Below are 26,893 nucleotides of genomic sequence, written 5' to 3' on the forward strand. Positions count from 1 at the left end.
CAATTCATACATTGAGCCGAGTCTATGGGCAACGTTGTCCTTGTCAGCGTACAACATAAAACAATAAAATGGAAACACAAAAGCAGATCACACTAATATAAGCTCCTAAGCTATCATGCTAAAATTGGCATTTCCATAATTTTATCAAGCAGATGATTTCGAATCAACAAAAGTAATAGAAACTAGGAAAGGAGGAAGTGAGATTAATTTTAGCATACTTCAAAGTTGAATAATAACAACAATATACGTAGTACTTCAAATAGCATAAACCCAATTTAAGCTAATTTAGTAGTTCAAATATTTTTAAGATTTCCAAGTACAACAACCAAAATAAAGTTGATGATGTACATCAAAAGGAACTAACATTACAGCAACATGCAATACCTAGCATGTCTTTGCCCTCTTTGAAGGAACATGTTGACAAACATTTTCCAGCTCCTTCAACTTCTCCTCAAACTTAGAAGCCTCAGTAACATCAGTATTCTCTTCCAGCCATTGCAATGTCTGTTCGATCGCCTCGATAGCATCTTTGGCCTTCACATTAGCTTCCCACATGGAGTTGGCATAATTCTCAAGGGCATTCTTAGCTTTTATCATCTTCCTGTATTCCCCATCTTGAGTCGCGTACTTTTCAGCCTCTTCTATCATCCTCTCAATGTCCTCTTTTGGAAGCCGCCCTTGGTGATTGAGAATAGTGATGTGGTTCTTCTTTCTTGTGCTTGTCTCTACTGCTGAAACAGTCAGTATGCCATCAATGTCAATATCAAAACACACATCAAACTTTATGACACCTTTTGGTGCTGCAGGAAAGCCGGAAACGCTAAACTTGCCCAGCAAATTGTTGTCTTCAGCAATGGGTCTCTCGCCTTCATATATGCAGAATGTGACAGCCTTCTGATTGTCAAATGAAGTCCACCATTCCTGATTCATCTTTGCTGGAAGGGTTGTATTCCTCGGAAGGAAGACTTTCATCTGCCTTGACGAATAATCCTCTATACCAAGTGATAAAGGTGTGACATCTACAAGAACAATATTCTTATTACTCTTACCAGCCCCACATAACACAGCAGCATGGACTGCTGCACCATAAGCAACAGCCTCATCTGGGTTCATGCTTCTGCAAAGCTCCTTTCCATCAAAGAAGTCCTGCAACAATTGCTGAACCTTTGGAATTCGAGTTGACCCACCAACAAGGACAACATCGTGAACTTCATGTTTTTCTATCTTGGCATCACTTAGGCACTTTTCAACAGTGTCCATACAATTCCTAAATAAATCAATATTCAACTTCTCAAAACGAGCACGAGTTATGGTTGATGTGAAATCTATCCCCTCATAAAGGCAATCAAATTCAACAGTAGTTTGAGGAGTTGATGAAAGCACCCGTTTAGCTCTCTCTGAAGCAGCCCTCAATCTCCCAAGAGCCTTAGAATTCCCAATAATGTCTTTTTTGTGCTTCTTCTTAAACTCCTTCAAGAAACTACTTACCATTCTGTTGTCAAAGTCTACCCCGCCGAGGTGAGTCTCTCCACTTATAGCTTTGACTTTGAACTCTCCCTTCTCAATGGCTACCACCGAAACATCAAATGTACCACCACCAAGGTCAAAAACTAAAATGTTTTTTGCAGCAGTGTTGCCACCAGTAGCCTTTGTGTCAAGACCATAGGCCATGGCAGCAGCTGTTGGCTCATTGATAATACGAACAACATTCAGCCCTGCAATTGTTCCTGCATCCTTAGTTGCCTGACGTTGAGAATCATTGAAGTATGCTGGAACAGTCACAACAGCGTTCTTTGCTGTCTTCCCAAGGAAAGACTCTGCAGTATCTTTCATTTTCATAAGAACCATTGAAGATATCTCCTCAGGAATGAATCTCTTCTCCTCACCCCTAAAGGAGACTGAAATCATTGGCTTATCTTCTTTTCCGAAATCAGTACCATCTATAACATTAAATGGCCACAATCTCACGTCATTTTGTACAGATTCATCACTGAATCTTCTACCGATAAGCCTTTTTGCACCTGTCATTGATTAGCACACAGGGCCACAGGGGAGGTGGTTATAATGAAATAAATTAAATGATTGATAAGCCAATACAATATTAAAAATTCAACTTCTTCGCGTTTTCCAAAGATTAGGAGAAGGCAGAGTGATTCCTCGTAAACAAAAGTCATTTAAGCATCATGCATACTTTGATTACTGTTAATAAAATTTCTTGGAAATTTCAACTTCATATAAACAAGGGGGAGTGTCTATTCGTATATTACAACACATTTATATCTTATGACTAAGATAAGATTTTAAAGACAGAGGAACTGAGGAAGTACTTTTAATCACTCATGTTTCACACTAAATTCTTATAAAACTGTTCATTGTATTGAATATCAATTTAATTTTACTAGATTAATAATGTATTGCAGAGTATATATTTTGAAAAGTTCATACTCAATGTTTTCAAGATTATCATATGCTGTGAAAGATTATCATAATAAATCAAATGGAAATAATTATACATAGAACTCAGAAAATGCTGCCCTGCATCCAGAACTAGTTACAGGTGAAGCAAAACAAAAAAAAAATGAATAAATAAAAATTACTTGTATGGTGTTTCACCAAGCACCAAATAAACAGCACATGACCCAAAACAATACCACAATAAATCACAATGGTTCCCAATTTATTAACTGTGAATCCATGTAACTGCCAAACAGGGTCGTCTGCAAGTTCGACTTACTTCACATAAAAGCCAAAGGCTGTAGTCGTTAACTCAGCCTATTTCATGTTATGTTATTGCAGAGGTTAATCAATCAACAACTTCAGTATATTATGTTGCTATAGGATAAAACAAAAATTAACAAATAGTAAATTGTGTGACGAGGAAGAAATTGAAACAAGTCAAATTAATTTATTGTACAAAGAACCATCACCTGCAGTGAACTTAGAAAGGGGTAAATTAGGGATAAACAATCAGGTTCCACAACGAAAATTAGTAAACGATTAAAAGAGGAACATGAAAGTACAAAATCAGAGTTGTGTGATTGAACAATGAACACACAAAAACCAACAATAATCGAAATTCTAGCAATCTCAACACAGTAGATCTCAAATCACAAGAAGCAGTACAAACTAACAAATAAGACATTTGCATGATTCCAAGCTGACAAATAGATAAACCTCAGAAAATGATGGAAAACATTCCTCTACTATTAATATTAAATCATGTAAAATTCTAGGCTATTTCCACTTTCATCTACTAACACTAGTAGTAGATCAATTTAAAGATTAGTCAGTTTACAGGTAAAGAGACAAAAGTCGGTATACCAATCACTTTTGGATCTCCAGACTGTATCAAAATACTAATATTGTTGCATAACTTGGTGCCAATCAGCAAGCCTTAGAAGGAAAATGTTGACAGATGCTTTTTAGCTCTTTCAGCTTGTCCTCAAATTTAGAAGCCTCGGCAACATCAGGATTCTCTTCCAGCCATTAGAACGTTTGCTCGATGGCATCCTGTACTTTCTTCTCATTAGTGCCAATCTCAATCTTCCCATAATCATACAATGCTTCTAGCATGTTATTGGCATAATTTTCAATCTTCTTATGTTCCTCATCTTGAGACCTTGTAAATTTCGGCTTCTTCTTATAAAGAAATGATTTACTTTAGCAATGGGTTGCTCACCCTCAACACATAGAAATACACATATGTTGGATTGTCTCTTGCATTGCACCGACTTTGATACATCTTTGCTGGGATAATTGTATTCCTAGGTATCACAACACTCATTTTACCATCAGCATAATCCTCAACACCAAGGGAAATAGGTGTTGCATCCACAAGAGTGATATCCTTAAAACTGCTACCAACACCACACATAGCAGCTTGGATAGCTGCACCATAAGCAACAGCCCCATCTGGATTAATATTTTTGCAGAGCTCCTTGCCATCAAAAAATGTTTGCAGCAACTGCCGAATCTTTGGTATACGAGTTGATCCACCTACTAAGACAACATCATGAACATTGTGCTTTTCCACCTTGGCATCTTATAAGCACTTTTCAAATGTATCCACACAAGTCCTAAACAAATCCAAATTTAATTTCTCAAACCTTGCACAAGTTATGGTTAAAGTAAAATCAATACCCTCAAAAATGCAATCAATTGCAATAGTTGGGTTAGGGAGCTGACGAAAGTTCCCTTTTGGCTCTCTCCAAAGCAACCCTCAATCTTCCAAGAGCCCTATGATTGCCACTAATGTCTTTTTTGTGCATCCTGTTAATCTCTTCCACGAGATAACTTAACAATCTGTTGTCAAAGTCCCCTCCACCAAGGTGGGTGTCACCACTGACAGCTTTAACTTTAAATTCACCCTTTTTTATGGCTACCAAGGAGACATCAAATGTTCCACCACCAAGGTCAAATACTAAAACAATTTTTTCAGGGGTGTCACTACCATTAGCCTTTGTGTCAAGACTAGTTATACGAGCAACATTGAGTATTTGAGTCCTGCAATGGCACCAGCGTCTTGCCTGACGTTGGGAATCATTAAAATATGCTGGAACTGTGACAACAGCATTCTTCACTGAAGTGCCAAGGAAAGCCTCGGGTGTGAATCGCTTCTCCTCACCCTTATAAGTGATCACAACATAGGCTTAGCATCTTTTCCCGAATCAGTAGAAGCTACAACTTTGAATGGCCACAACATCATGTCTTTGTGTACAATCTCATCACTGAATCTTCTGCCAATCAGCCTCTTTGCATCTGTCATTGATTATCGTGCAGGGAAAAAGAGTAAGTTGAACTGAGAGCAATCTATTAATTGCATTTAAGAAATTGAACAACTTGAATTATTTCAATCATCTAAGCCTTCTTTTTAAAGCAGTCAAAAAATACGCACAAAGAGTTAATTTTAATTATTAGAGTAGTCATGAATTACACACAAACACAAATAAATTAAATAAAAAAAATATATGTTCTTTGTAATGAAATTTTAAAGATCATCCAAACGCTGAAAGAGTCCCTTAACAATTTACAAACCCATTGAATGGTTTTCCATCCCCTACCCCTGCCTGGGGAAGAAAGTAATCCCGGATCGGATCCCTTTTATAATCCTACATTCTAACCCCTTGAGCAGTTAACAACTTTTCCCTATCATGAGTAATGCTACATGGAAGATTTGAAAAGACGTAAATACCCCATTACCCCCTCCCAAAACATCCAGATAGGTATATTCAATTGGCACTTTCTAACATCATCCTAGCCCCTCTCAAGTCTCAACTTTCTTACTCCTTCCCAATTGTTCACTGATTCACGTATCCTAACTACTAATTCACATTGTCTGCGATTAACCAATAAAAGCAGATAAAATGAAATAAGCAGGAAAATGAAGACAATCCAAAGATAGTGTTAGCTGTGTTGAAAGAAGCTTGGTTCTTGGCACCTTCTCCGATTAGCCGGTGGAATTCAGTTAAAGCGACCGTCGTGCGGTTACCCTGGTCGTTGGTAATGATTTCAACACGGTCGTGCCGCCAAATTGCAGCACAAGAGTAAGTGCGTGGTACCGAGATCGATTCCGATTACCGGCCATTCTCCTGTAATTTCTCCCATTTTTTCCGACTCTCATGGCAAGAATTCTGGTGTTCTAAAATCTAGATATATACTATACGTCTGTACTACCGTGAGAAAGATTGAAAAGGCGGTTGAAGATAAATCAATTATTTTCCAATGGTTTAATTTTAGGAAAAATTGCGAGGAAGTTCCTTTTAAGGAGTCGAGCTTGCGAGAAAAGTTCTTTTACGAAAAAAGTTGCAACAAAAGGTTCTTTTATGGACTTTGTATTGTGAGGAAAATTTTTTAACCAAACTCCGGCGTTGACTTTCAAATTCCGGCCAAAAAAAAGTTACATGCATAGCACGGTGACTACGTTAGATTTTTATTTTATTTTTTCCATTTATTTTTTCTTTAATCCTTCTTCTCCCACCTCACCCCCTTCCTCCATGTGAACCACCGTCACCACCACCTCCAACACATCACCACCCATCCACCCATCACCACCGAACTGAACCCCACTCCGAATTTGACACAAACACCACTAGACTCAATAACCAAGAAATGTCAGAAATGGTTGAGATGAAGATTCAATTCGAAAACAAAAGATTTCCACTCAGTTAACATTAATTCCACCATTTTTGACTTCAAACAACATCTCGTGGACTCCACTAACGTCCTCCCTAAAGGCCAACAACTCATTCACAAAGGTATCCTTCAATCTTGATCATGGCTTAATCATTTTTTTGAATTAATATTAATTTTGATTTTTATTTGTAGGAGCTAAATTGGTTGATTCAAAAACATTTAGGGATTCGGGTATTATTAATGGGTCTAAAATCATGGTCACGGCTTCTGGTGGTAAATTTCAAGGGGTATTAATTTCTTCTTACTTCCCTTCTTTGGTGGGTTGAGAGGCGTCGCTGGTGGTGGGTTGAAGGGGACTGACTGCTCAATTGATGCGGGGAGTTGTGGTGGGATGGAAGAGGAAAGGGTTAGGTGGGGTCGCCGGCGGCTGGGTCGTCTGCAGGTGCTGGGGGCTGGGGATATGCAAGTACTCCGATAGCCGCACCATTACCAATCCAGGTGGGGTTTCGAGGCTAGGGGATTCGAGATGGGGTTTGGACATGGCAGTCCCTTCCCCTTCCCTCTCCCTTAATTCAGGCGAGGTTTCGGAGTAGGGGTTAGTTTGGTGGTGATGGGTGGGTGGGTGGTGATGTGCTGGAGGTGGTGGTGACGGTGGTTCACATGGAGGAAGGGGGTGAGGTGGGAGAAGAAGGATTAAAGAAAAAAAAATCTAAAATAGTCACGTGCACAACACTGAAATTTGGTCATAAGACCCTCCTCACAACCCAAAGTCCATAAAATGACCTTTTGTATCACCTTTTTTATAAATGGACCTTCCTCGTAAGGTCGACTCCTTAAAAGAACCTTCTTCGCAATTTTTCCTTAATTTTACAATATGGGTCAGTTAACTAGTCTTGGTCAATACCTTTTCATCTCTACTAAGGCCCATGGCCCGTTCTTATGAATTCATTTTTACTTTTCTTTTTCATAATCGATTTTTTCTTCTTCTACCTTGATTCCAAGTATTTATTTACTAAGGAAAAGACATAGCATCAATAATAAATTAATAAGTCATATGTCATTTTTATCGATCATCGAGATACGTAAAATACAGATTTAATAATTTGACACAATTTTCATAACCATAACAATTAATTATAAGCATACTCTAGCGAAGCTCCATCTCTACCGCTTCAAGTTTGACACGAACAATAATATCCTTCAATGTCTTTGTAACTTTCCACATGGAGGCTTTGACATTCTAATTCCATGTTATAATTGTTTAAATTAAAAAATTGATGATGACCTTAGCTTAAACCCTTTTGAATACAAATCACCCTGGATATTTTTACCCGCCACGTAGATTAATTAGAGCGTGACACGTGTCACCCTAGGGAGAGTCTAAACTGGACCTACTTGGGCTAGACACGTGGCAGACAGATACCCCATATGGAATTGACGGCCTTCAAGGCTCAATTCCCTAGACTGCCCTAAAACAACGCAGCCTATTAGTCGTAGGTTTCCATAACCTAAGACAGGGGCACAAATCCCAATGACCTTATAAATAGGAAGATTTACCCCACTTTGTGGACACATTAAATGATAGAAACACTGAATTCTCTCACCTCAGGAAACACCAGATCTCGAAATCCGAGAAGATATCACTTTACTTTTAATTTAGTATAGAGTTGATGTTGTTCGGATTAAATTTTAATGTCATGTTAATACCAATTAACTTAATTTGCTTGATTTTACACTATCCATGTCAAATTAATTGTATTAAAACTTCTACAGGTAATGTGATTCAATGAAAAGTCTACTAAAAAAGTTTCATTAAGCAAGGTCTGGTGCAAGCACAGAAAGTTAGGAGCTGGGTCAATGCTGAAAATAGTCTGAACTTACATACCATTTCATGTTGTATCTTGACAATCTTGTATTGCTTGATAATTGAGCAACTAAAAACAATACAAACCAAAGTAGTTAAAAGGGTCTTCAAGGAAGCAAGAACTGCAAACTCGTATTTATAAAGGACAACTATTTGTGATGGAAAAAGAAACAAGTCAAAGTGATGTACAAAGAAACACTACCTGCAGAGATTTTGATTAGGGGAATAAAATGTAATCATGTGAGCAAAAAAGTAATCTGACTTAACAAGCAATTACAGTTTAAAGATAAAGATTTGTAAAAATGCTATCAAATTCAATTTACGTAGCATATGAATTAAAATCACACAAAGTAGAAGGAAGTTGAGAAATATCAGCATAATCCAAGAGTCCAAATTCCATAGCCAAAAACTTGAAATGACAGAACAATATTCTACCTGAAAAATCAAGTAATGTTGTCAAGCAAAATAGTCAGAAGTTGGTAAGCTACAGACATTTGGATAACACATATGGAATGTACGTGTAATTAAGCAAGACCAAATCATTGATGGTATTTCGAATTTACTTCCTCCAATACCACAATAATATAGTGTTCCTTTATCAATTTTACACGGACGGAGTGCGTAATTAATTAATTAGATGATCGTAGATAACTAAATGAATTGTGTCATTTGAGGATTTCTTATATGCAGGGGTATTTTGTATGGAATGGTAAAAAACGTGTTTTTTTTTTTTTTTTTTTTTTTTTTTTTTTTGTGAAATTACGTAGGTAAAAAAATAATGCATTTAATAAAAACTGAGGGAATATTTTTCACTATTTTTCCGTATCTAGAGAAAGGAAGCAAGTGATAAAATACAGAGAGAGTAATTGATACAAATATTATAATGTCCTATAAAAAAAGGGTAATTTTAAAGATATACCAATGTTACCATCATGTCTATTTTAAAATCAACTTCATTTATATAATCAAGCACTCAAATATTTTTAAATAAAAAAAAAGCGTGTAACAATTAATGTTGTTTAAATTACGTGAATCTAGCTTCAAACGAAGTAAAATTGAGAAATTGAACAGGCAGAAATTTATTTATGGACTTTGAACGCTAACAATATTCCTTTACCAAGGTCGGTTATATAAATCAGATATTTGTTATGATTTCAACACGATCGTTACGCTTAACAGCAACACAAGAGTAAGTTGTACCAAGATTGATTCCAATTACAGGCCATTCTTTTCCTTTTCCTACCATTTTTCCTTGTTCGTCAAAGTAGCAAAACAATGAGAAATAATTTTAATTCTAAAGAAAAGCAGAAATAAAACAAGGGAAAAAGTTTTTGAATGAAGTTTGAGTTCTGAAGTTCTTAATATTGGTTAAGTTGCTATTTTATAGCTAGCAAAGTAAGGTTGATAATATCTCAAGAAAATTTAAATTTGTGACGGCTGATTTCCCTGTATCTTGATTTGCAGATAAAATTATCTTTTTCTTTTTTACAGAGATTGGGAAAAGACGAGTGCCTCTTCGTAAACTGAAGTCATTTAAAGTACTACACTTCAATTTAAAGTAAGGTATGAAAAAATAAACATTAAATCACACGGAGTACTTACGAGTTACGAGTACAAAGTCTTGGTAAAAAGTACAAAGTCAACATTAAATCTACCATTTCATGTTCTATTACTTCATAGGATACCTGAGCAACTTAAAGCAGTACTAATTAAGGTTGTTAAAAGGGTTTTCAAGAGAAGTAAGAAATGCAATGCAGTTCGCTAAACTCGTAGTCATGAAGGACACCTATTTGTGATGAAAGAAGGAAATGTCAAATTGATGTACAAAGAACTATCATCACCTGCAGAGATTTTGGTTAAGGCTAAACTAATTGATTGCTGTACTTGGCATAGGAATTCTAGTGATAAGTTGTTAATGGCAACAATAATTGAATCATCAATTGCAGGACAGCATTGGCCAACACGCTTAACATGGTTCTAATATTCAATAAAATTGAAACATAAAAACAGAATAACCTGACTGTAAAAAAAATTTAATAGAAATTCTATCAAATTCAATATAGCATATGATTTGAAATAACACCAAGTAGTAGGAAGCGAGAAACATCAAGCATACACCAAGAGTCTAAGTCGAATAGTCAAAAATTTACAATGATAGATAAACAATATTCAACTTGAAAAACCATGTAATGTTGTCAAGCAAAATAGTCAGAAGTTGGTAAACCACTGACATTTGGATATCAAAACATCCAAATATCTTAATACTTGAAAAAAAGGAATTGCCATTCCTTTCAAATCTTCGAACTTCTCAAAATTTAAAGTGTCGATCATATCAGAACTTTCAGAAACCCTTCAAGCAATAAAATGTCTGCATTGTTGATCTTCTAAGTGACATACAATCTCAGTAACAACTTTCATCATCTTCCCAGTATTCCTCCTCTTGAGCCTTGTATTCTTCAGCCTCTCCTGTCATCCTCTCTATGTCCTCCTTTGAAAGCCGCCCTTGGAGATCGAGGATGGTGATTTGGTTCTTGATTCCTGTGCTTGTTTCCACTGCTGACACGGTAAGAATGCCCTCAACATCAATATCACAGCAGACATCAAATTTAATGTGACCTTTGGGTTTAGGAGGAAAACCTGAAACACAGAACTCACCCAAGAAATTGTTGTCTTGGGCAATGGGTCTCTCACCCTCATAAACTTCAAATGATACACATGTCATATAGTCTACTGAAGTAGACCACTTGAGATTTTCTTTGCAGGAATGGTTGTATTCCTTGGAAACTGAACAACCATATCCCCACCAAATCTTTTTAGACCAATTGATAAAGGTGTGACGTCCACGAGAATGATATCCTTATTACTTTTACCAACCCCACTCAACACAGCAGCATGGACTGCTGCACCATAAGCAACAGCCTCATCTGGGTTCACGCTTTGGCAGAGATCCTTTCCATAAAAGAAGGTCTGCAACAACTGCTGAACCATTGGTATTCGAGTTGATCCACCAACAAGGACCACATCATGAACCTCATGCTTTTTCACATTGGCATCATTTAAGCAGTTCTCAACAATGTCAAGACACTTACGAAACAAATCCAAATTCAGCTTCTCAAAACGTGCACGAGTTATATTTGACATAAAATCAGTTCCATCAAAAAGACAATCAACTACGATAGTTGTTTGGGTAGTTGAGGAAAGTTGCCGTTTTGCTCTCTCTGAAGCAGCTCTCAGCCTTCCAAGTGCCCTAGGATTATCACTGATATCTTTTTTGTGTTTCTTCCTGACCTCTTGCACAAGATCACTTACCATTCTGTTATCAAAGTCCCCTCCGCCAAGATGGGTGTCTCCACCTACAGCTTTGACTTTAAATTCACCCTTTTTAATGGCAACCAAGGAAACATCAAATGTCCCACCACCAAGGTCAAAAATTAAGACATTTTTAGCATTAAAACTCCTACAAGTTTTCTTTGTATCAAGACCATAAGCCATGGCAGCAGCCGTTGGCTCATTGATGATACGAACAACATTCAGCCCAGCAATTCTGCCAGCATCTTTAGTTGCCTGACGCTGGGCATCATTAAAGTACGCAGGAACAGTGATAACAGCATTCTTCACTGGTGCACCTAGGAAAGCTTTAGCAATATCTTTCATCTTCATCAGTACTGCTGCAGATACCTCCTCGGGAGTGAATGTTTTCTCCTCGCCCTTATAGGTAACCACAATCACTGGCTTATCTTCTTTTCCTGCACAAGCACCAGGTTTAACCTTAAATGGCCACAATCTCATGTCATTTTGTACGGATTTGTCGCTGAACCTCCTACCTAGAAGCCTCTTTGCATCTGCCATTGATCATCAAGTGCAGAATTTTGTTAGAAGGATACTAAAAAGAAGAATCTAAAAAATTATACAATCCCTTACTCAAGGGGACAGAATAATAATAACAATATCCAGTATCTACCAAAATTCCTAGTACATGAATATAATATTAGAAAACACTGATAAGATTCAATAAGACGATATCAAAATATTGATAGAGAATCTTGTATATCAATCCTTAAACAATACAACGATAAGCATGCGTGTTTGCTCAAACATTTTAAAATCTAATTAAGTTCATCACTAAACTTCCTTACACTTGATCATAACAAAATACTTGTATTTATATAAAGCTATACTCTATTTAAAGTAAGTAACACAAGAAAACAACGCAAGTAAACATAATAAGCAGGAAAAGAGGAATAAGGATAAACCAAAGATAGTATTTGAGGCATTAACGGAGGCTTGGTTCCGGGCAGCTTCACCAATTAGGCGTTGTGAGTCATTGAAAGCAACCCAAGATGGTGTGGTACGGTTACCCTGATCATTTGTTATGATTTCAACACGATCGTGACGCCAAACAGCAACACAAGAGTAAGTAGTACCAAGATCGATTCCAATCACCGGCCATTCTCCTACTTTTTCTCCCATTATCAAGACAGCTGCAAAACCAGTAACTAAACAGAATAATAAAAAAGGAAAAAAGTTGAAATAACTTTGAGCTTCAGAGTTACGGACATGGTATAGTTGTCAATTTATAGAAGGATATTACTCATGTTAGCATTGCAAAAATTATGCTGATTTTTGGGGGTAAAAATTGAACTTTTGGCAAAATAAAACTAAAAAACCCTAAACCCTGACCTTTTTTTTTTTTTTTTTTTTTTTTTTGAAGAACCTAAACCCTAACCAAGTAGTTACTAACAATCAAACAAACAAACAAAATTGAACTATGACAATTGACAAATGACAAATGACAAATGACGTACAGAAAGATAAACAACATACAATTTTGCAAAAGATAAGATTTTGGAAGGGAAAAAAATGATAATCTAAAACCCTAACTAAGCAGTTACTAGCAAACAATCAAACAAATAGAATTGAAGTATGACAAAATTTGATGATGTAAAGGAAAAAAATTAGATAAACAACATACCTTATAAGCAGATACAGTATTAATTAGGCCGCAAATTTGTAATTTTGGGTTAATTCCAATTCGAAGATTAGGAAGATGAAGTACCACAAATATACTCTGGCTTGAGTGGCTTCTAAAGGATATAAATAGTGAAGTAAGATGGACTAGCGCCAAAATGAGTTTTATTATTTGTCCAACACACATACACGACGTCGTTTTAGGTGTTGTACTTTTGTAATTTCCCTTCCCTTTCTTACCAACCCTTGATTTTGAAATTGTGATTATAACATAAAAAAGGACCAACTTTTCATAAATTAAGGGAATACTTTTACTATTTTAAAATAATTGATACATTTAACATTTTCACTATTTATATAATTTTTCATTTTCATTTAATTGACACGTTAAAACTTGAAATAGACATAAAATTTAAAAAATGTTTGAGTGGGTAGTTTTATGAATTATTTATTGTAATGTGAAATTAGTAGAATGTTATTTTATTTATAGAAAAAAGTGGATGCGCCATTGCAAAGATAAAGTTAGTGCAATGTTTGAATTGGGGATAGAGATTATTTTAGTATAAACCTTATAAGTGATGGGCATTGTGTAAGATAGAAAAGTAATTAAATCCACCTACCTGATTCTGAAAACAGAATTATCCTGGGTGAGTAAGGGTATTCTAGGTAACAAAATGTCCAAGACTCAATGTCCAAACGTACTTGAGCTTTGCCTTGCAATTAAGGGTGTCTGAGAGCTACGCTTGCAAGAAAGAGAAAGTAAGTTACCCCGGGGGTTGACTCGGGAACGTCTCTCCAATGCTCAAGTCAGTGAATGTACTTTTTAGAGAGAGAAAGTAGAGAGAAAATGAGAGATTAGAAAAAGTTATCATCATTAATTATTAATTATTGGATTGCTATTTATAGATGTACTTTCAGGTGGCAAAGCTGTACCTTAGTGGACAAATTAAAGGTAATTTCATTTGTTAGCTAAATTATTTTCTGGGTCTTCTTATACAAACTCAAATGTGTGTGATTTCTTTAATTTGGTTTTGACTTATGTTAGCTGAGAGTTATAGAATGATCACCTTTTAGTTTCATGCTTTTTGAGCTAATATTTGAGTATCTGCAACGTAATTAGCAGAAAAGTTTTGAAGTTCTTTAAGGTTGTTATGAATTTGAAGAGGAACATTATATTGTATGATTTGTATCTTCTGATAACTAATTACTTGATGAACAACAACTTTTGGCCTTTGTATTCTATTTATAGCAACCGAAATACCCTTAGCTTTTGATTGGCTTCAGTAGAATTTTGTTGACTATGTTTCGACTCAGATATCTTTTTGAACTTGTAACTAACCCACACGTGTCCACTAATACAAGAAAACGACAACCGACTATCCAATAAGGAGCTACATATCTAAAACCACTATATATATATACATGTACATACTTGCATTATTATTCAAGCAACCTAAAAACACACAATTACTTTCCCTCTTTCAAAATTATTGTTAATTCTCGACAATAATAATAATAATGAAGGGTTTGATCGGAAAGATAGTAAGGAACAAGGAGCAATCTTCATCGTGTTCGCCGCCTCCATACTCAAGATTGTCATCATGTTGTGAGGATGAAGTGAAGAACAAACATCAAAGACATGATAAAGTGGCTAAAAAGAAAGGGTACGTGCCTATTATGGTAGGGAAAAGTGAGGAAGAAGAAGAAAGATTTATGGTGCCTCTTGGTTGGATGAACCATCCTTGTATTGTTGAATTGTTACGTGTATCCGCTAATGAGTTCGGTTATCATCAACAAGGTGTTCTACAAATTCCTTGTGAACCGCAACATTTTAGAGTTGTTATAGAGAGTATTTCTTGCAAATAGAAATTAAGGAATCTTTAATGTAAACGCTGTAATTTTTACAGTAATTTTCTTTATTATTATTTTTGAACGGAGTAATTTTCTTTATTTGTTACCTTAAAATTAATTTTAGAAGATGTAGTAGTATATCGTTTATTTTTTATTTTTATTTAGGTACTTTGTGTATATAGAGTATTGATATATGTATAAGAAAGGGTATTAGTTTTAGAATTGAATTTTAATCAGTACTATAAGATCGATACAATGATTATTGGTTATCACTTTTCTTTATTATTTACAAGTAATTTTTTAAACTTTTCTTTGATTTTTATCTTATATTTCTTATTTCGTCAAGTGATAATTTTTTTTTACTTTTTTTCTTTGAAGAATTTGAACTATATAGGAAAAAGGTCCCAAAGTTTACAAATTAATTAACTAAGTAATTTATCCAAAAAAAAAATTAACTAAGTAAGAATGATTAGCTTATTTTGACGAGCATTATTATTATTAGCTTCTTTATTTGCTAGTGATTATCGATCTCTGTTATTAGGGCAAGCTAATCCAAAGCATGACTATGTGTAATTGCGTAGGCCAAAGGCAACTTTAATTGAATTTAATTTTACACTAGCCCCAAATTTTGAACATCAAATTTGTGACAATATTGAAAATGGATTACCCAAAAGGGATTCGGAGAGGGAGAATTAGATTAAATATATACAAGCTCAAAGGAGAGTTATTATATCAAAAACCATTAGGCAATTAGGATGGATAACTCTTTGAGCTCATATATACTGAGTTATTTCATTCACATTCTTCAATATGGGAATTCACCTCTAGTCAAATGTGGGTTGATCATGGGAGCTAATCAACATTATCGATATTATTGTAGGAGCATAAAAAGAATTAGTCATAGTATGACTCGCTTATGCAACATAAAATCTGCATACATTTAAGGGGATATACAATAATGAAAATATTGATCGGTTGTTGCTTTGAAATAATTTTGGTCGAATTGAATCAACTAGTCGTGGTCGAAGAAATTAAACTTGTCGTGACAGTGTGACACTACACAAATATGTACGATCAGTTTGTTACATATATAGTTACTTCCAACTAGACATAATTGGTGTTATTTCATGAAAATCAAGGTTAGCCTAATTGGTTGAAAGCTCTCATTCCATTCCTATAAAAGGGGGTTCGATTCTCAGTTTTTCACCCCAAGTACGTAGGATCCCCAATTTTCCCCATACTTGCAAGGGTGTTCTCCTTACCTACTACTACAACAACAACAACAACAAAAATAAAAAAAATAATAATAAAAAAAAAACTAGACATAATTGGTAATTCATTATGAAATTTCAATTAAAACTCATGAAAATTTAAATAATTAATTAAGCTAATTGAAACATTAAAATTTTATGTACACCTTGAGTTCTTGAATCTTGAGTAGTCCCTGAAACTTTGCCAATTAATTTACTTGATATTCACCATTATTTACAGATTACAAGCTCAATTATAAATTTGTAGCATTGGATATTGTTTACATTGTTAACAATATTATCATTAAAATTGCATTTAAAAAAAAAACAATATTACTAAAAAAAATCGAGATAATTTCTTCATATTTTTATTATGAGACTCACTAGAGAGGGAAACAAGAGAAAATTTTCAAATGAGCTAAATCCCTAAAATACTTGTTCAGCCTCATTTAAGATAGAATTTTAACATCTTGGAATAGAGAATATTTAAGAATAACTAGTGTCAACAATTTGGCTAGTTTTTTTTTTTTTTTTTTTTTTTTTTTTTTTAAAAAAAAATATTATCGAGATCAACCTCTAGTGCATCTTTTGGATTGGAATTATATACAACAGAATAAAACTCGAAATTATTTCTCAAAAAATGTTCTAATTTAGAACCCATGGCTCATATTTTATTTGCTAAATAGAATTATACCTTTTGATCGTTTATTTATGCTAATACACCATTAGTAGTATAACGAATTCAAATTAGAAGTTTGTATTTTTAGCAACCCTACTTGTCTTTTGATTGGCTTCGGTAGAATTTTGTTGACTGAATTTCAATGCTCTATATCTTTGACTCAAATATATTTTCAAACTAACTTTTAACCTACACGTGTCCACTAATTCAAGAAAACGACAACTGACTATCCAATTAAAAGCTATCTAATTAAAAACCACTATATATATATATACATGTACATAATTGCATTATTATTCAAGGCTTCAAGCAACCAAAAAATTAAACACATACTTCGTAATTACTTTCTCTCTTTCAATATCATTGTTAATCCACAACAATAATAATAATGAAGGGTTTGATCGGAAAGATAGTAAGGAAGAAGGAACAATCTTCGCCGCCTCCTCGATACTCAAGATTATCATCATGTTGTGAGGATGAAGTGAAGAACAAACATCAAAGACATAATCAAGCTAAAAAAAGAGGGTACGTGCCTATTTTGGTAGGGAAAAGTGAGGAGGAAGAAGAGAGATTTATGGTGCCTCTTGGTTGGATGAACCATCCTTGTATTGTTGAATTGTTACGCGTTTCCGCCAACGAGTTCGGGTATCATCAACAAGGTGTTCTACAAATTCCTTGTGAACCACATCATTTTAGAGTTGTTATAGAGAGTATTTCTTGCAAATAGAATTAGTGGAATTTTTAATGTAAATGCTGTAATTTTTAATATTTTTTGAAAAAATTTATTTTTAGAATGTGTAGTTTCATTTATTTGGTAATCGATTTAATTTAGGTACTTTGTGTATATTAAGTATTGATATGTGTATAAGAAAGGGTATTAGTTTTAGAATTGAATTTTAATTATAGTACAATGAGCAATTAAGCATCGGTGATCAATTTTTTTTATTTTTTTTATTTGCAAGTAATATATTATTGATTTTCTTTGTTTTTTATTTTACATATTGAAGCTAAAATAATTATTCATAATTGATTTTTACTTTTTCTTCTTTAAAGAATTTGAACTCTATAGGGAAAAAAAGTTCCTCCGTTTGCAAATTAATTAACTAATCTAGAATGATTAGCTTATTTAAATTTGACGAGCATTATTATTGATTAGGTTCTTTATTTGCAAGTGGATTATCTCCATTAGGGCAAACGAGCTTATCTAAAGCATGATTATGAGTTGGCCGAAGGCAATTTAAATTATATTAGCCCCATAATTTGAACTTCAAGTTTTGAAAATATTGAAAGTGGACTACCCAAAAATGATTCGGAGGAGGGTAAAATTTAGGTTATACAAAGTATACAAGCTGGGCCGAATTTTAACATGACAAAACCAATAGGCAATGGAGGGATAACTCTTACCTTTTCCAAAAAACATAAAATAAAATAAAAAAAAAGGGATAACTCTTTGAGCTTATAGTGAATTATTTCATCTACATTCTTTAATGTGGGAAAACACCTACAATAATATATGGTATAATCATGGATTAATCGACATTATCGATGTTATTGTAGGAGCATATATATAATGCAATGTACAATCTGTATCAATGCAATTGAGGGAGCTAAGAAATAAAATAAAAATAATTGATTTATCAATTGATTGTAGCTTTGAAATAAACTCGATTGAAATCAACTAGACGCGGTTGAAGAAGTACTTAACTTGTCATGGTAGAAGTTAAATTACTTCCAACTAAATATAATAGGTAACCCCCCTTTCTCTCCAAAAAACATACAATACGAATTGAAAATGGAATTTCATTATGAAACTTAACTATTTAATTAACCTAATTGACAAAAGTTGATAGTTAGCAAATCAAAACTTGTTAGTCTGGCCGGGACGCCGCAACAAGTGGCGGTGGCGCCTGGCTAGGACGCCGCCACCATGGTAGTGGCGTCTCGGCCAGGCGCCACCACCACGATAGCGGCGTTTGGGCCAGACGCCACCGCCACGGTGGTGGCGTCCTGGCCAAACGCCGTACCCCTACTTTTTGTAATTTATTTTTTTTTTATAATTTTATTTAAAGTTTTTGTTTTTTTGTTTTTTTTTTTTTGTGGTTTTTTAACTTTGATAAATTTGAAATTAAATATGTGTTAATAAGTAAAAATAAAATAAAATTTTGTTTTAATTTGAAATTATGTTTTAAATATGTGTTAATAAAATTATGTTTAATTTTGTATGTGTAAATTAAATATGTGTTAATAATTTCAAAAAAAAACATAAAATTATGTTTTAATTTTGTATGTGTATGAATACTTTTATACATAATTATGTGTTAATTTTGTGTTAATTATGTGTAAATTTAGAAATTAAATGTATTATGCGTTAAATATAGAAATTAAATTTACAAATAAAAAATTTAGAAATTACTTATGTGTTAATTTTGTGTTAAATGTATTAACTTAATATTTATATAATTATATATATTTAAAAGTAATATGGCATTGTTGCAGGATTATGGTGGAGACGAAAATGATTATAGTGAGATTTTTGTACATGATGGTCCCTTCGAAGATGCTCAACAAGCGATTGATTGGGAAAAACAGGTTGTAATTAGATCTGGTTTTTGTTTAATAGTAGCAAGTCATAAATCTCTTGAGGACTCTAGACGGCGACATGGTATGATGTATCGAGTTCATAGCGCAAAACCCAGCCGAGAAAATGAAAAGGGATGATCTGAGTAATAAAACAAAACCAAATTAAATGAAATTCTGCAAGATTTGAGATTGTCAATCAATTAGACTAAAACCCAAAATAATTGAAACGTAAATCAACTAAAACGCTCAATAAACCCCATGCACGCAACATGCCATATAGTTAAACCCTAGATTTAAATACAATGGCTTTCTACTAGTACACAATAAATAAAAATTCAATGTAATTTCACAACAAATCAATAAAACCAAGTATATCTGAATGATATTTAAGCATAAAAGCAAGGAAATTGATTAGAAAAAGAACGATATTACCATAAATTGAAGAAATTAACAAGTAGCGGAAGAAATTTAACACGACTTCGACCCAAATTCGGTAACCTTGTATTTGTATTGCTATTTTTATTCCAGTTATTTATTTTTTGTATTCTAATTTTGACTAAATTTATATCTAGCATGCATACTAATTAGTATTTGCGCGTTACAAACTAAAAAGATAATGTCAAATTTTAAAAACTTAAAATGATAATGTCAAATGTTACAAACTTAAACGATAATGTCAGATTTTACAAACTACTATGATAATGTACAAAATGTTCTATAAATAAACTGCCAACAGATCAGTGATCCCTCTTTGATGCCCACTGCCACTGCGCAAAGTCCTCGGCCGTTTTCTGCTTACCGCAGACACAGTGGACGTAGATGATAGATATGCCCGATCTACTAACAAATCTACCATCTCTACCCTTACGCACATATACCCTATGCGTCTCATACATATCATCAAGCCTCTGACTGAATGGACCGTAATCATCATATGGTCCACTCTGATCATCTACATCCTCGTCTGCGTCCTCCTCCTCCTCACCATCATCATCTTCATCCTCCTCAGGATGGTGAACCCGTTCTCTGCGAACCGAGGGCGAAATACCACGTACCCGATCTAACGTGTTTGGGCCCCGAGCTCTCCATTGAATAGTTTCTACTACTAATAACTTCCATACTCTTCCTCGTACCAGGTCGAAAATGCGATACCTAACTCCATTAAAAAAATTAAAATATATATAAACATAAAAAAAATAACGAACCGAAAAAAAAAAAACAAAAATAATACTAACAAATTGACATAAAAAAAATTAACAAACCACAGCAAAATAAATAAAAACAAAAAAAATACAAAATAAAAAGAAAAACATACAAAATTACCAAAACATAAAAAATAAATATAAACATAAAAAAAACAAAAAAAAAAACAAAAAAATTACAACAGAATTGGAAAAAAAAAAACATATAAATAATTGAAAAGTAAATATAAACATAAAAAAAATACAACAAATTTGAAAAAAAAAAATAAAAATAAACAAAAAAATATACAATAAAATGAAAAAAAATATAAACATAAAAAAAAAATCTGAAAAAAAATTAAAAAAAAACTTACAGAAAACTGAAAAAAAAATATAAACAAAAACAAAAAAAATAAAAATAAAGGGTGGCGGAGCCCACGGAGGCGGCGGCTGGGCAAGACGCCAGAGCCACGACAACGGCGCCCTCACAAGACGCCACCACCGTGGCCCTAGCATCTCGCCAAGCCGCCGCCGCTGTGGGGCTGGCGTCTGGCTTGGGCGCCGCCACCGTAGCCACAGCGTCCTAGCCAGGCGCTCCGCTCTCTTCGAGGTTTTTTTTTTTTTCAAAAAAAAAAATACCTTGCCACCGTGACCGGCTGACCGCCTTCCTCCGCCTCCGTCGCCCCCAATCCATGCGGTAGAAAGAAGATGGGTGAGAGGTTAGGTGATGAGAGTGTGTGAGGTTTTTTTTTATATTAAGGGCAAAAGTGTCAATTCAATGAAAATTTGTGGCCTTTACGTGAAGATTTACGGGCGATATTTAGCAATCCACATTCTCCTTACCTCCTCCTACTACTACTTCAACAACAACAAAAAATAATAATAAATAATAATTAAAAAAAAACTAGACATAATTGGTATTTCATTATGAAATTTCAATTAAAACTCATGAAAATTTAAATAATTAATTAAGCTAATTGACACATTAAGATTTTATGTACACCTTGAGTTCTTGAATCTTGAGTAGTCCCTGAAACTTTGCCAATTAATTTCCTTGATATTCACCATTATTTACAGATTACAAGCTCAATTATAAATTTGTAGCATTGGATAATGTTTACATTGTTAACAGTATTATCATTGAAATTGCATTAAAAAAAAATAATAATTACTGAAAAAAATCGAGATAATTTCTTTGTATTTATAGTATGAGACTCGCTAGAGGGGGAAACAAGAAAAAATTTTCAAATGATCTAAATCCCTAAAATACTTGTTCAACCTCATTTAAGATAGAATTTTAACATCTTGGAATAGAGAGTATTTAAGAATAACCAGTGTCAATTTGGCTAGTTTTTTTGTTTTTTTTTTAATAAATATTGTCGAGATCAACCTCTAGTGCATCTTTTGGGTTGGGATTATATACAACAGAATAAAACTCGAAATTATTTCTCAAAAAATGTTCTAATATAGAACCCATGGCTCATAATGTATTTGCTAAATAGAATTATACCTGTTGATCTTTTATTTATGCTAATACACCATTAGTAGTATAACGAATTCAAATTAGAAGTTTGTATTTTTAGCAACCCTACTTGTCTTTTGATTGGCTTCGGTAGAATTTTGTTGACTGAATTTCAATGCTCTATATCTTTGACTCAAATATATTTTCAAACTAACTTTTAACCTACACGTGTCCACTAATTCAAGAAAACGACAACTGACTATCCAATTAAAAGCTATCTAATTAAAAACCACTATATATATATATATACATGTACATAATTGCATTATTATTCAAGGCTTCAAGCAACCAAAAAATTAAACACATACTTCGTAATTACTTTCTCTCTTTCAATATCATTGTTAATCCACAACAATAATAATAATGAAGGGTTTGATCGGAAAGATAGTAAGGAAGAAGGAACAATCTTCGCCGCCTCCTCGATACTCAAGATTATCATCATGTTGTGAGGATGAAGTGAAGAACAAACATCAAAGACATAATCAAGCTAAAAAAAGAGGGTACGTGCCTATTTTGGTAGGGAAAAGTGAGGAGGAAGAAGAGAGATTTATGGTGCCTCTTGGTTGGATGAACCATCCTTGTATTGTTGAATTGTTACGCGTTTCCGCCAACGAGTTCGGGTATCATCAACAAGGTGTTCTACAAATTCCTTGTGAACCACATCATTTTAGAGTTGTTATAGAGAGTATTTCTTGCAAATAGAATTAGTGGAATTTTTAATGTAAATGCTGTAATTTTTAATATTTTTTGAAAAAATTTATTTTTAGAATGTGTAGTTTCATTTATTTGGTAATCGATTTAATTTAGGTACTTTGTGTATATTAAGTATTGATATGTGTATAAGAAAGGGTATTAGTTTTAGAATTGAATTTTAATTATAGTACAATGAGCAATTAAGCATCGGTGATCAATTTTTTTTATTTTTTTTATTTGCAAGTAATATATTATTGATTTTCTTTGTTTTTTATTTTACATATTGAAGCTAAAATAATTATTCATAATTGATTTTTACTTTTTCTTCTTTAAAGAATTTGAACTCTATAGGGAAAAAAAGTTCCTCCGTTTGCAAATTAATTAACTAATCTAGAATGATTAGCTTATTTAATTTTGACGAGCATTATTATTGATTAGGTTCTTTATTTGCAAGTGGATTATCTCCATTAGGGCAAACGAGCTTATCTAAAGCATGATTATGAGTTGGCCGAAGGCAATTTAAATTATATTAGCCCCATAATTTGAACTTCAAGTTTTGAAAATATTGAAAGTGGACTACCCAAAAATGATTCGGAGGAGGGTAAAATTTAGGTTATACAAAGTATACAAGCTGGGCCGAATTTTAACATGACAAAACCAATAGGCAATGGAGGGATAACTCTTACCTTTTCCAAAAAACATAAAATAAATAAAAGTAAAAAAAGGGATAACTCTTTGAGCTTATAGTGAATTATTTCATCTACATTCTTTAATGTGGGAAAACACCTACAATAATATATGGTATAATCATGGATAAATCGACATTATCGATATTATTGTAGGAGCATATTTATAATGCAATGTACAATCTGTATCAATGCAATTGAGGGAGCTAAGAAATAAAATAAAAATAATTGATTTATCAATGGATTGTAGCTTTGAAATAAACTCGATTGAAATCAACTAGTCGCGGTTGAAGAAGTACTTAAACTTGTCATGGTAGAAGTTAAATTACTTCCAACTAACATAATAGGTAACCTCCCTTTCCTCTCCCAAAAACATACAATACGAATTGAAAATGGAATTCCATTATGAAACTTAACTAATTTAATTAACCTAATTGACATAAAAGTTGTTAGTTAGCGAATCAAAACTTGGACCCAATCAAATAACAAAAGTAATGACGCTTCTAGTATAGTGATCAACTATGGTAAATATTAATCTGAATCGTTGATGATGTTAATTGTTTCATCTTAGCCTTTTAACATTACATTTTTTTTAAATTAAAAATAATATTTATAACAAAAGATGCTAGAATTTTTGACAAAAGTAATTTTTTATTTGGTAGGTAAAAAGTGGTGAGAGGGAGAGAGAGGCCAGATGGGTGACTTAAGACTTTTATGAGTTGTATATTCATTATTCAATGGACTTGATTTTTAAGTGTAGTATATTTAATCAAAAATATTTGTGTAAAATCGGTTAACAATAATATGGTAAAAAAAAAAAAAAAAAAATTGATCGATGATTATTTGTGTAAAATAGTTACCAATCAAGTGTTTTAGTTACCATGGTAAAATCGGTTTACAATAATACTTGTTAAAAATTTGTTGATTGATAATTAATTGTGTAAAATAGCTAGGTACCAATCAAATTGACTTTCACACAAAAGTTTATTCAATCAGCTCAGTTGATTTAACAATTGTATCAAGGCTTTACCCTCCTCTTACCACTACTTTACAAGCTAAGCAAGGAAAAGCTGGTAAATAAAAGTTTGATTGAATGTTCTCAAGTTTGTAGCTAGTGTATATGTCAATATGTGTATTTGGAGACATTATAAATTAATTTCTCAAGTTACGCTCTTGAGTGAAGACATACCTAATATTTAAGTGTATTTTATTTCTAACAAAACATTATTGTTTGCACGGCAAGAGGACACTAAGTATAGTGTAGATGAAACAATATTAATTGATTATGTCATAGAACTAAATCAATGAGCCTTTCAAAATTATTTGCAACAAGATCGAGCAACAATAGTGATGTTACACACAAGCAAAACAATAGTGATGTTTACTGAATGGCATCCTGCCTTTTGTTCAGCTGTTCTTATTCAAAAACGAAAACTTTGAAATAATTCTTTTCAATAATCCTCCCACAAAATCATCCTTTACTACTTCTTCCATCATGTTGCCAAAAGTATCAGTATCAGTTGTCCACCTTTGATGATTGAGAATGGTGATTTGCTTCCTTTGCTTTGTTCGAGTTTCCATTGCAGACACAGTAAGAATTCCATAAACATCAATATTGAAATATACATCGAACTTTATTTTGCCTTGTGGTAAGGGTGGAAGATATGAAGTTGTAACCATGTCCAAGAAATTATTATCTTTTACTGTTACTAAAGTACTTTCGCCTTCGAACACTGCGAAGTCTACACTGGTTTGGTTGTCGTATGCAGTTACATAAACCTGTTTTTTCATGGCTGGGATTGCTGTATTCCTCGGAAAAAAAAAAACATCGAAATCACGGTTATTTTTTTTGCCCTTTATACCAAGAGAAAAAGGTATGACATCGACTAGAACCAATTCTTTACCAACATCACTCAGAATCGCGGCATGTACAGCTGCTCCGTATGCATGCGACGGCCTCATCTGGATTCAAGCTTTTACAGAACACCTTTCCGTCGAAGAAACTCTGTAACAGTTCCTGAACCTTGGGATGCGGGTTGATCCCCCAACAAGGACAATGTCATCTACGTCTTCCTTTTTCACCTTTGCATCGTCTAGGCAGTTTTTAACGGTTTCAACACATTTTATGAACAAGTCCATATTCAACTTCTCAAAATTAGCACGGGTTAAGGTTATTCGAAAATCAATGCCCTCGAAGAGGCAATCGATGTCAACTGTAGTTTGAGGAGCTGATGCTGCTCTTCGCTCTCTCAGCAGCATTTCTTAATCTTCCAAGAGCCCGAGGATTCTTACTGATGTCTTTTTGGTGCTTCCTTTTAAACTCCTTGACCAAGTGACTCAAAATTCTGTTATCGAAATCTCCTCCCCCTAGGTGGGTGTCCGCTTACAGCTTTTACAGTGAATTCACCCTTCTTGATGGCTACTAAGGAAACATCAAATGTCCCACCACCAAGGTCGAATATTAGAACATTGATTGCGCTGCTGAATCTACTAGTAGCCTTTGTGTCGAGACCATAAGCCATGGCAGCAGCTGTTGGCTCGTTGATGATACGAACCACATTAAGTCCTGCAATGTTGCCAGCCTCTATAGTTGCCTCACGCTGGGAATTATTGGAGTCTGCCGGAACAGTGACAATAGCATTCTTTACCGGTGTTCCAAGGAACTCCTTGGCGATTTCTTTCATCTTTATTAGGATCATTGAAGATATCTCCTCGGGTGTGAATACCTTCATTTTGCCCTTATAAATCATCGGCCTATCTTCTTTTCCGGAGTCGTTACCATCTATAACTTTGAAAGGCCATAACTTCATATCGTTTTTTACAGTTTCATCACTGAATCAAATTAACTATCAATAAGCCTCTTTGCATCTGTTAAAAGCCACTATTACTTGATCAAATTTAGAGAATTGAATTTGCATTGACAGAATAACTTTTATAACTGCACAAAGTCCTATTTCGCTAATCCAAATAAAGACCATACATTATTATTAGCCATGTTTTTAGTAATCAATTTGCAAAATCAAAATAATAAAAATACAATATCAACGTGACTATTAATTGAGAAGCGAAAAGAAAGGAATAAACCAAACATGGTATTGGTAGAATTGAAAGAAGCTTGATTCTTAGCAGCTTCACCAGTAAACATCTCAGAATCTGTAAAAGCGACCACGGTGTCGTTCGATTACCCTGATCGTTGAATTATTTTTGTCAATTTTTCCAATAACAAATTGAATTGAATTGAAGATAATATTTTTTTTACTCACTATTTATCGGGATATTAGAAGATATTTTTGTGTTATAAATGACGCTAAAGTATTTTGACAAATACTCCGTATCTCCTAGGAATTGATCGAGGATTTGGATACATCTGACATCTCATTCATTATACTTTTCTTTAATATAATAACTAGTTATTGTTGTTGTATTTAGATTTAAAAATGATAGGAATTGAAGTATATAGATAAACTAATTAGAGTATTCATACAAA

General features: G+C 33.7%; 2 pseudogenes; both read right to left on the bottom strand.

Annotated features, from left to right (window-relative positions):
* Positions 1–384: 384 nt before the first annotated feature.
* Positions 385–13,062, bottom strand: LOC110686289 (annotated as a pseudogene).
* An 11,751-nt stretch (positions 13,063–24,813) lies between these two features.
* LOC110686290 lies at positions 24,814–26,604 on the bottom strand (annotated as a pseudogene).
* Between the last annotated feature and the right edge of the window lie 289 nt (positions 26,605–26,893).

Source organism: Chenopodium quinoa, unplaced genomic scaffold (genome assembly GCF_001683475.1).
Source record: "Chenopodium quinoa cultivar QQ74 unplaced genomic scaffold, ASM168347v1, whole genome shotgun sequence".
Lineage (NCBI taxonomy): Eukaryota > Viridiplantae > Streptophyta > Magnoliopsida > Caryophyllales > Amaranthaceae > Chenopodium > Chenopodium quinoa.